An 11,075-nucleotide genomic window follows, 5' to 3' on the forward strand; every position below is an offset into this window, starting at 1 on the left:
ATATCCGTACCCATTCTCAATGGATCTGGTACTTGTACGCTATTATACAATGCCAAAGCATAAAGATGTGTCAGTTAAATTAAAGTTGTATAAGAATAAAAAAATGAAAACTGATAAGATTAAAAAGGCAAAATATTGAAAAGTAATTCTGACTTCCGCTTGTCTGGTAGGAGCAGCTAGTGCACGTCACCTTGTGTTGGGATGTTGCAGGTTCAAAACCCAATGGTATAGTTGTATAACCGATACGGGTCTGACTAATATCAGCTTGCCTTTTGAAAGAAAAAAAAAATTCTGACTTTTTTTTTTAATAATTGTTTGGTAACATAAAATCCCATGGAATTAATATGAAGGAACTAATAGTAAGTACCATTTTGGTATATAGGTAGGCCCCTGCCTGCCTCCGTATATATGGTGTTAATGTTTGCTACACTTAGGGCATGTTTGATGTGCCTTTCCCAGCTGGATTCGGACCAAAATCCGGCTAGGAACAGCCTAATCGAACTTGGATGGCGTTCTCTGTGTCCGTTGCGTTCATAACTGTATGTAATTTTTTATCCACCTCTCCCTCCCCCCTGTTACAAAAAGAACAGGAACAGAAGGGACAAAAAAAAAATGCATCGACGGGCGTGCTGCGCTCGTCTATGCGTCTCTCTCTCTCTCTCTCTCTCTCTCTCTGTATGAAAGGGCTCCACTGGAGCGATGGGTGGCGGTACCACCGTCTTCGGTGCCAAGAGGGGGCATTCCTTCGGCAATAAAACGGTGGCTCCTCCTCGTTTGTCGCTGTCCACGGTGACTGTGCCGTCCCGTCGACCTTTCATATTGATTTTTTTATGCATTTCTTAAGTGTTCCTATGATGCATTGTTGACAGAGGTTGGCGAAGGCATAGAACTGAGAAGCAGCAGACAGATCTCCATCTCTTTCTAGATTTTATTGCTGTTTCTGTGAAATGGAGAATCTCTCTCTCTAGATTTTGTTGTTATTTCTGGAAAACGGAGAAAGGGAAGAAGAAAATGGAGTGTTTGTAGCCATGAAAGAGGAAGATGGAAGTCTCTTTAGAACGAGTTTCTTGCCATTTTGGATTTTGCTTCTTCTGCCTGTTGTTCGCGCCACCACTGATCAAGCCGACGATAATTTCTTCCCGGCTCTTGCATTTTGTAAAATAACGAGCAGAAGAGGAAAATAACCCCTTTTTGTTTTTGCATTTTTTTTGGTATTTCTCGGATCAAAATATGGTTTTTGTCTTTAGTTGCAATGGAAGAAATAGATATCCTTCCCTGCATTTCCTGACTAGTGTTTTATTTATGTGTTAAAGAAATGAAAAGGAGAAAATGGTTTTATATGTTCTTCTGCTTAGTTGCAGTCTGTTCATGTCTTTTTGCCATTTGATGGTTTGCTTATCGCTGTTGTTGGGGATGCATTTTCAACAATAATAATCAGAAAGACATCACCACCATCAATGGTAGATGAAGATGGTCTCTGGAAGAAGTTATAAAAGTATAATTTTGGTTTTGGTATCTGAGTTTTTGTACCTATCAATTTATGATTAACCATGAGAGAAAATTTCATGTTTGATTTTGGAAAAATTAGTTCTTTAACTATGTAGGATTCTGAAAAAGGACATGAAAAGGTTCATTAAAATATCCTATTTCGGTTGACACCTTACTATTTATTGATCTTCATCTGGTTAGCATCGTTAAAAACACTGCTTAACTATAAAACATGCAATAATCTCCCAAATGTTAAAATTCCAAGTACTATTTACCTGCAATGTCGCTTGTTTGATGTGCATAAATAATATTGGTTGTGGAATGTGTAAGTCTTTACTATAAAACAAGAATGCAACAACAAACAACAACAACTACGCATTCATCCCAAAACAATTGGGGTCAGCGATATGAACCAAAAAAGAAATTCATTTTGGGTCTTCCACATGAATCCTTTTCCTCCAATCATTTCTATCCAATGCCATGTCCTCGATGAGGTTCAAAGCATTCATATCCTTTCCAATCATCTCCATCCAAGTCTTCTTAGGCCTACCCCGATCTCTTTTAACTAATATATTTTCCCATTTCTCCAACCTTCTAACTGGAGCATCATTAGGCCTTCGCTGAATATGTCCAAACCACTGTAAACGATTCTCTCGCATCTTATTTTCAATGGGTGCAACACCTACCTTCTTACGTATCTCCTCGTTCCGAATCTTATCTTTTATTGTATTTCCACACATTCATCTAAGCATCCGCATCTCAGCTACACTCATTTTTTTAATATGATGTCTCTTGGCAGCCCAACATTCCGTACCATATAGTAAAGCAGGTCTAATAGTCGTCCTATAAAACTTTTCCTTCAACCGCAATGGCATTCTACGATCGCACAACACTCCAGTTGCACTTTTTCATTTCATCCACCCAACCTTTATCCTATGATTTACATCTCCATCAATTTCTCCATACTTTTGAATGATGAATCCCAAATATTTGAAATAATCATTCACCGGTATTTCTTGCTCACCAAGCTTCACTACACTCCCATCACTACTTCGTTGCTTACTAAACCGACATTCCATATATTCAGTCTTACTCTTACTCAACTTCAAACCTCTAGCTTCCAATGTTGTCTCCATAATTCTAACTTAGCATTAACCCCAGCTCTAGACTCATCAATCAAAACAATATCATCAGCAAACAACATACACCACAGTACATTTTCTTGAATTGATCTCGTAAGCTCATCCATCACTATCGCAAATAGGAAATGGCTTAAAGCAGATCCTTGATGTAACCCAACCGTTATCGGAAAATTGGTTGTCACCCCTCCACAAGTGCGGACATTGGTTACTACTCCTTCATACATATCTTTAATTATACTAATGTACTTGAGAGAAACACCTTTCTTCATCATTGTTCACCAGAGAACGTCCCTAGGTACTCTATCGTATGCCTTCTCTAAATCAATAAAAACCATATGCAAATCTTTGTTCTTCTCTCTATATCTTTCAATAAGTTGTTTAAGAAGATGTATAGCTTCCATAGTTGATCTTCCAGGCATAAAACCAAATTGATTCTCCGATATCATGACAACCTTCCTCAACCTAGACTCAATCACCCTCTTCCAAAGTTTCATAGTATGACTCATGGGTTTTATACCACGATAGTTTGTGCAATCTTGTATATCACCCATATTCTTATATAAAGGCACCAAAGTACTCTTCCTCCACTCATTAGGCATTTTATTTGTTCGCCAAATCAAGTTAAAAAGATTTGTCAATCATTCTAAACCTTTCTCTCCCAAGCATTTCTAAGCCTCGATAGGTATACCATCTGGGCCAACTGCCCTTCTTGTCAACCATTCTATAAAACAAAAATGCAGTTGAATTTTTTTCATCAGACGAATGATTCTATCCATTACAACTTTGACCACTTTTTTTGGTTTAATCTATGGTACCAACCATATCCCTTTTTTGTTTAGTTCAAGTCCTTCAAGTTATATACAACTCACTGAACCAACCAACAGCGAGCAGAGGTGATCCATGTGGGGGAATCGTGGATGGGAGTCTCCTGTGTGGGGTCGTCAGTTGTATCCATGTATGCACAATTTTCCTGTCAATGAGTCTTTTAAATGTGCTTTGGTGCTCTTTCAACATATTTTCATTGTTTTAATTGGACCCATTATTCATGACTGTCCAAGTTGTTTGCACATCGTCATCAAACAAACGGACATTTCGAACATAGCATTTGAGTATGATCCAGCCAAACGTTGGACTTAGAATAGTTGTTACAAAACTAAAAACCAATGCTCTGTTTCGTTCTTTTTGTTCATTTCGTCCAACCTTGGACAAACCATCAAACATGCCCTTAAGGAACCCTTTAGTAAAAAACTGTAACATTTCTAAGGCATTCCTCCAAATGTGATCTACATGTTTGGGTTAGTAGAATTTGGTGCAAGGATTGAAAAATCATCGGTTTACAATGTATCAAATTTTTGACCTTGTTGATTCTTATTATTTTGACTATGCTGAACATATTTATGGAGTTAGAATCGTTCAAACCAGCCTCTTAGCACTTGTTTTTTCCTTAATCCTAACTTATAGATGCATTTGTTGTTACTTATTCACTAAAACATATGCTTTAGATTGAATCAATTTGATTATAAACCCCGATTTCTATTTCAAGTTTTGGTGCAACATGAGTCATCGATCTTTAATCACTCTAATTACACATCTAAACATAAAAAATGCCTAATTTAGTACATGTTTTCTACTAAGTAAGATACGGAGGATACTATGTGAGTTTGGATTAAACAAACACCTGAAACTTCGTTTCTTAGATAAGGCTGTTTAGGAGCTACTCATCCTAACGACTTCAGAGAAACAGAGTTTCAGGTGTATAGGTTTTATGAGATATGACTGTATAAGAGCTACTGCATATATATATATATATATATATATATATATATATATATATATATATATATATATATATATATATATATATATATATATATATATATATATATATATATATATATATATATATAATGTTTTGGATGTGCAAACGATCTAGCAAATGAGGCAGGCCCCTTTGTTTTTTTTTTCTCATATCTAACACCATAGACATGATCTACATGTTTTGTTTAATGGGAACTGGCTTTTGAATCTTTGGATTCCAATCTGTACACGTATATAGGTTTTTGTGGTGATCCAAAAATCAAAGACTATGAAGACATTGATTTTTTTCAACTCATAAAAACATTTTTTTCGTCAAAAAAACATGATCTTAGAGTCGATTCCTACTAAATCAGGCATGCTGAACACATCTACGACGTTAGATTGTGTCAAAACAACTCGCATGATAACATTTAAACTAGATTGTAGGTACAAGCGATTGTACCAAATATAAACCTTTCTATATATATATATATATATATATATATATATATATATATATATAGAGAGAGAGAGAGAGAGAGAGAGAGAGTGTACTTCTTTGACCTGAGGTTGCCGACCAAATGAAGTGCCATTGAATTCAGAACCTACTGGTGAGGCACAATATCCAAGTGGATCATGCTAGTTAGTAAGATATCTACCACTGTTACATGAAGCCCACTGGGAAGCAAAAATGGCTCGCTTTTGCACCTCTGGCCTGGCACCAATGTATTGTGGTTCCTCATCAAAACAATCTGAGTCACACAAGTACTGATGAGATGTTGGAAAAAGCCTTTCTTATCACTCCATAGTTGGCAAGTACCAATGCCAACTTTATTCGGTGAGACCAGTTCTTCGATTACTGGATCACCAAACAATGATATGGATTCTAATGGGGTGCTGGGTGCACCATTTATCCAGGTGAATGGGCCACTGGGTCCCACTTTGAAGTTACTAGACTTTTTTCCCCCTAGGGGTCGATCTATGATCTACTTGTTACCACCAGGCTGTGGGTTTCTCTAAAAAAATAGTGATAATAATATTAATAGTAACGGCAATATATATATATATATATATATAATTAAAATTATTAATATTACTGTTGCTACTAATATTATGTTTTTTTACAGTTAGGATCTGTTGTAGTAGCAGAAAATGTAAAGGCCAATAGTTGTTTGTTTATTTATTTATTTGGTAAGCATCGGGTTGGGACAAGTTTTGATAAGGATCACCTTAACCAGTTGGTCGGATCATATATGCTTAAATAAGATTAGATCCGGATGAACCCATCTCACTAGCCCAACCAATGTACTGCTATTGATCCACGCTAGGGCTTTTGATCCATATCCGGCATCAGGTCCCATCCATGTTTGACTGATGGGTGTCTTTATCTAAGGAGCTGGATCAGACTAGGGTCCGATCCGATCAGCTAATCAGTTATCTTGACCTGGACCCTGAAAATTCCTGCCTAGATGGGTATGAATCCGTCCCAGGCTATGTATCCAACTGACCTGAGCCCATAAACTTATGGGCTCACCATGCAACTTGGTTAAATTGGAGTCTGGGCCTTACTCGTTGACAGTCTTATTTGCTTAAGATTTCTCATCAGTTCTAATTAAAAGGAAACGGGATAGGGTGATCGATTACCAAGAAATTATCCAGTCACCTAAGAAATTGATATCCCATTGGAAAATGAGCTTGTGGTGGGGCCCATGTTTTATCAGCTGTGAGACCCAACACTAGAGAACGAACCCCATCATTTGACATAAGATTGGGTTCCATCCTACTAGCCATCAAATCAACAACTACGATTTGTCCACATTCTAACCTAGATGTGGACTCACCCGGATCAACATAGGATATACAGAGCATCCTATGTCAAAGGATGGGATTCCTTTGACAACAATCTCGGATGGGAGAATTAAGTTGCTTAGGCCATTGAAAATATGCACATCTGAGGCCCTTCTTAGATATCAAATCACGAAACAGGTTATATGTTCTCCCCCGAAGAGGGCAGTTAGCTACATCTTGTGTTCAGAGGTCCCAATGAGCACCACGTATTTAAGCATGTGCGTCTCGTATCCCCATGTTTGTCAGCATTAATTAGCGTTGGAGTTTGATATGATTGCAAAGACTTAAGTACCCTCCCCTTCATTGGTGCCAAAAAAAAATGATGATTCTAGAAAAGGAGTGGTTGTAAAGACTTAAGTGCCCGAAGATGATTATTTAAGACTCAGTCTCTGCACTGCAGGATTATCCGAGAAAGAAATCTCCCTTGGAGGAGGCCATGAATATCAACCCTCTCACTCTCTCTCTCCCTTTTTTTATGCTTCTGTGCACATCCAGTAGAAGATCCTACATGGCTCCATCACTATAGCGATTTATAGTATTTTCGGGTCTCCAACAAGCCTCACAGCTATTTATAGTGTTATCCGGTCTTCCAACAACGATTTGTAGTGTCTTTCGCAAATCACTATAGAAATTTGTAGGTCTTCATTGAGCTCCACAACGATTTATAGTGTTGTCCGGTCTTTTAACAACGATTTGTAGTATTATCGGGTCTTTCTACAACGATTTGTAGTATTATCGGGTCTTTCTACAACGATTTGTAGTGTTTTTAGGTCTCTAACGAGCCTCACAACGATTTATAGTGTTATTCGGTCTTCCAACAACGATTTGTAGTGTATTCTGCAAATCACTATAGCGATTTGTAGTGTTTTTGAGTCTCCATTGAGCCCCACAGCGATTTATAGTGTTGTTGGATCTCACTATAGCGATTTGTAGTGTCTTTCGCAAATCACTATAGCGATTTGTAGTGTTATTCAGTAAGCAAATCGCGGTAAATCACTACCCGAATTATGACCAACTTGTCAGGGTCATATCTCTCTAACCGAATGTCATATTCCAAATCCGTAAAAAGTGGTGTCTTCGTTATTGAGTCTAGTTTATTTTTGTCAAATTTTAGTGATTTCTATGATCATTTCATTCTCCATTTTAACTAAAAACCAGACTCCTATTATTCTATATTATTTGAGTTGTACAACACTACAAAAGTGTAGGCACTGGGAATGTACATGGAAGTACACTTGACTATGTTCCGGTAAAAGGAATGCAGTTTAATAATGAGGAAACTGCATATAAATTTTACAATAATTATGCCTTAAAAGCTGGCTTCAGCGTGAGAAGGTTTTCTTGGTCAAAAATACACAGGGTGTCGTGGTGAGAGACATATGTTTATTCCAAAAAAGGTTGGAAGAAATCAATGGAAAATCTAACAAGGAGCATGCCAGAATCAAGATGTGGATGTCAAGCAAGAATGGTTTTGAGAAGACATCCGAATGAGAAATTTCTAGTTCGTACTTTAATTTGTGTTATTTGAGTTGCACAATACAGAATAATAGAGGTCTGGTTTTTAGTTAAAATGGGAAATGAAATGACAATAGAAATCGCTGAAAATCTACAAGAATAAACTACACTCAATAACAAAGACACCACTTTTTACGGATTTGGAATATGATCTCTGGTTAGAGAGATATGACCCTGACAAGTTGGTCCTAATTCGGGTAGCGATTTGCTTACTGAATAACACTACAAATCGCTATAGTGATTTATAGAAGACACTACAAATCGCTATAGTGAGATTCAACAATACTATAAATCGTTGTGGGGCTCGATGGAGACCCAAAAACACTATAAATCACTACAGTCATTTGCGAAAGACACTACAAATCGTTGTTAGATATCCCCCCCTTGGACCCCCCGCCTGTTGACCGCGCAGTGGGACCCACGCCGGGGGAGAGCCTCCGGACCCCCCTTCTGTTAGGGCAAAAACTCTAAATCAGGATCCACAACTCATCAAGTTGAATGATGCTACCCACGTTGGGAGGAGCCCCCAAACCCCCTCCTGTAAGAGCAAAAACTATGAATCAAGCTCCACAACTCATCAAGTTGAACGATGTTACAGTCAGTGTGCAGGTCAGTCGGTGTTTGATGGAGCAATGTAGAATCGTCTGCTGGATGTGCACAGAAGGAGAAAGAGAAGGGAGAGAGAGTGAGAGGGTTGATGTTCATGGCCTTCTCCAGAATGAACTCTTTGCCTCCATTGATTTCTTCTCTAGAGAGAGAGAGAGGGTTTTACAGTGTTTTACGGAGAAGGAAGAAGAAGAAGAAGAAGATGATGATGAAAAGTTCAAACAGACATTTTTGATGGCTCAGGTTCGTTTCGCCGGATGACCATCGGATCACCGGCTCACCATCGTTTCGCTGGATCACCATCAGATCATCGGCTAAGGTTCGTTTCGCTATGTGGACTTTGAAGAGTCAACATTATCCTCGACTTTCTGGATGAATGACATGTTTGTCCTTTATTTGAACTGTTTGTTTTCCTTTTTTCAATGAAGGTCATTTTTATCATTTTCTCAAGCCGTCATTTTATGGCAAGAATAGCAAGAAAGGGTACTTAAGTCTTTGCAACCGCACCAGACTCCAATGTTGAGTGATGTCAACATACATGGGAATACGAGCCCCATGTGCTTATATACGTGGTGCTTTTCGGGACCCCCGAACACAGACGCGGGATTCAGTGAATCATCAGGGGCGAACATACACCACCCTCCCCAAATCAGGGGAATAGACAACCCTTATTTGTATAAGAGAAGGATTTAACATGGGCCTCGTTCCAAAATCTAGGGTGCACATGAGCCGGGCTCGAGCCGAGCTTAAACAGCATGTGCCTCTCGCACAAACATCAAATACACTACCCACTTAACCGAGCTCTAATACTTGATCAAGCTCGGATCATTTATATTTAACGAGCTTGAGTTTGTGTTCAAGCTCCACTTGTTTATTTATAACTCAGACAAGTCTGAGCCGGACTTTGCAGACCTACCAAAATCCAATGATTGAATTTGAGGTTCGAGGCATTCAAACGGGTTGTATGTCATAATTGAGAATAACAAGATAATTCTTAAGAAAAAAATGATGTGATATGAACATTGAATAGAGTTATTTTACGTGTGTTTGAGTGCCTTGAACTTTAGACCCGTTTCGATACATGATCTGAACCAAAAATATTTTGGGCACCATATACAATGGGATTTCAATGAGGTTCCCTTTCATATACAACCCCTTCTTTTTTGGAGTTTGGCATATTGAGAGTTTCAGTTTATTGGAAATTAGGGTTTTGTGAGTTCTGTATTCTGCCATTATATTTCTTGCTTTGCTAGTGGACTTTCTCACTCTTTCGCCGGCTCATGTAGGCCTTAGTGCTAAACCAAGTCAATCTTGTGTCTTCTCTTGTTTTCTCTATTTATGTTGTGGTTTATGTTTGACTGTGGCTTCCTAACGACAGGTTGGGGCAAGTTTAAGCTTCTATTTGAAACAAGTCATGAAAAGGTTGAGCTATGTTCACATACGCTCACTGGTGGCTTGGACATTGACTTGTCGTCTTAAGCCTTCTGTTGGGTTGGGTACCGGGTCCGCCCATGATGGGCGAGATCCGGACCTGACCCACATTTTGATGAGGGGGCGGTTTGGAAACCGCCCACCTCCCCATCTTTTTCTCTTATTCCTCTTTTACGTAAAAAAAAAAGAGAGAGAGATATCACAAAAGAAGAGAGAGGAGAGGGTACTGGAGCATTGTGTGTGTGAGAGATATCACAACAGAGAGGAGAGTGTGCACAGTGAGTGCACGTTTTGAAAAGGAAGAAGAAGAAGACAGTGAGGCCATCTTCGTGGTGACAGTGTATTGTGGAGCACTTAGATTTGTGGATTCGTCGTTCTCTCCAAGTGAGGGCACGCATCTGTTGAGCAAGACGAGCATCAACGATCAATTTTATGTTTTCGCTTCAAAGAGGTATTTATTTTTTAATCCTTCACCTTCATTATTATGCTACTAGAAATCACTTTGAACACCAAAAGTAGAGGGCAGTTGTGCTTCAAAATTATGGTTCTTTGGCCTTGGATACTTTTGTATGCACATACACCTTAGATAAAATCTCCTTGTTGGTTTCAATATCTCCAAAAAAAAAAAAAGAATTCCACCATTCAACTTAGTGCCTATTTGGAATCTAGCTAGGCGGGGCGGGAGTGAGAAGTGTGGAATACCCATTGCCAAAGTCGTTTGGGATGGATGTAGAAAATGATGGAACTGGATGGTTTTTAACACCTTTCATGTTTCACTTCTCACTTACATGAGGTGGTAGTTGGCAAATGTTACACCAGTTCTCACACTCGTGCCTACTCCGACCACCTTCCCAATTATCTTTCAGTTATAATTTCAACTTTTCAGCTGAATTCTAAACAGCTGCACAACTGAAAGTGATAACCACTTATCCCAAACAACAATGTGGATTTGCTAAAACCACAAATTTTGAGGATTATGTAATTGCATCCTTAGCTACTAACGAGTGTTGGATCTTATCCGGATATGAACAACCCCAAGAGTCAACTGGGTTCATTATAAATTATAATTAAATCAATTAAGTAAGATTAATGTGAATATTAATCTTGACTTAATGGTTGAATGATAACCTATATGATGTTTATGAATGAAGTTACAAAACTAATGGGGCATTATTTTCAAGTTTAATGATGAAATTAATACAGCCTCCTTGGTTGCTTATATAATGGCTCATGGCCATGGCAATGTCA

This window comes from Nuphar pumila, chromosome 13, assembly GCF_984573655.1.
Source record: "Nuphar pumila chromosome 13, dmNupPumi1.hap1.1, whole genome shotgun sequence".
NCBI lineage: Eukaryota > Viridiplantae > Streptophyta > Magnoliopsida > Nymphaeales > Nymphaeaceae > Nuphar > Nuphar pumila.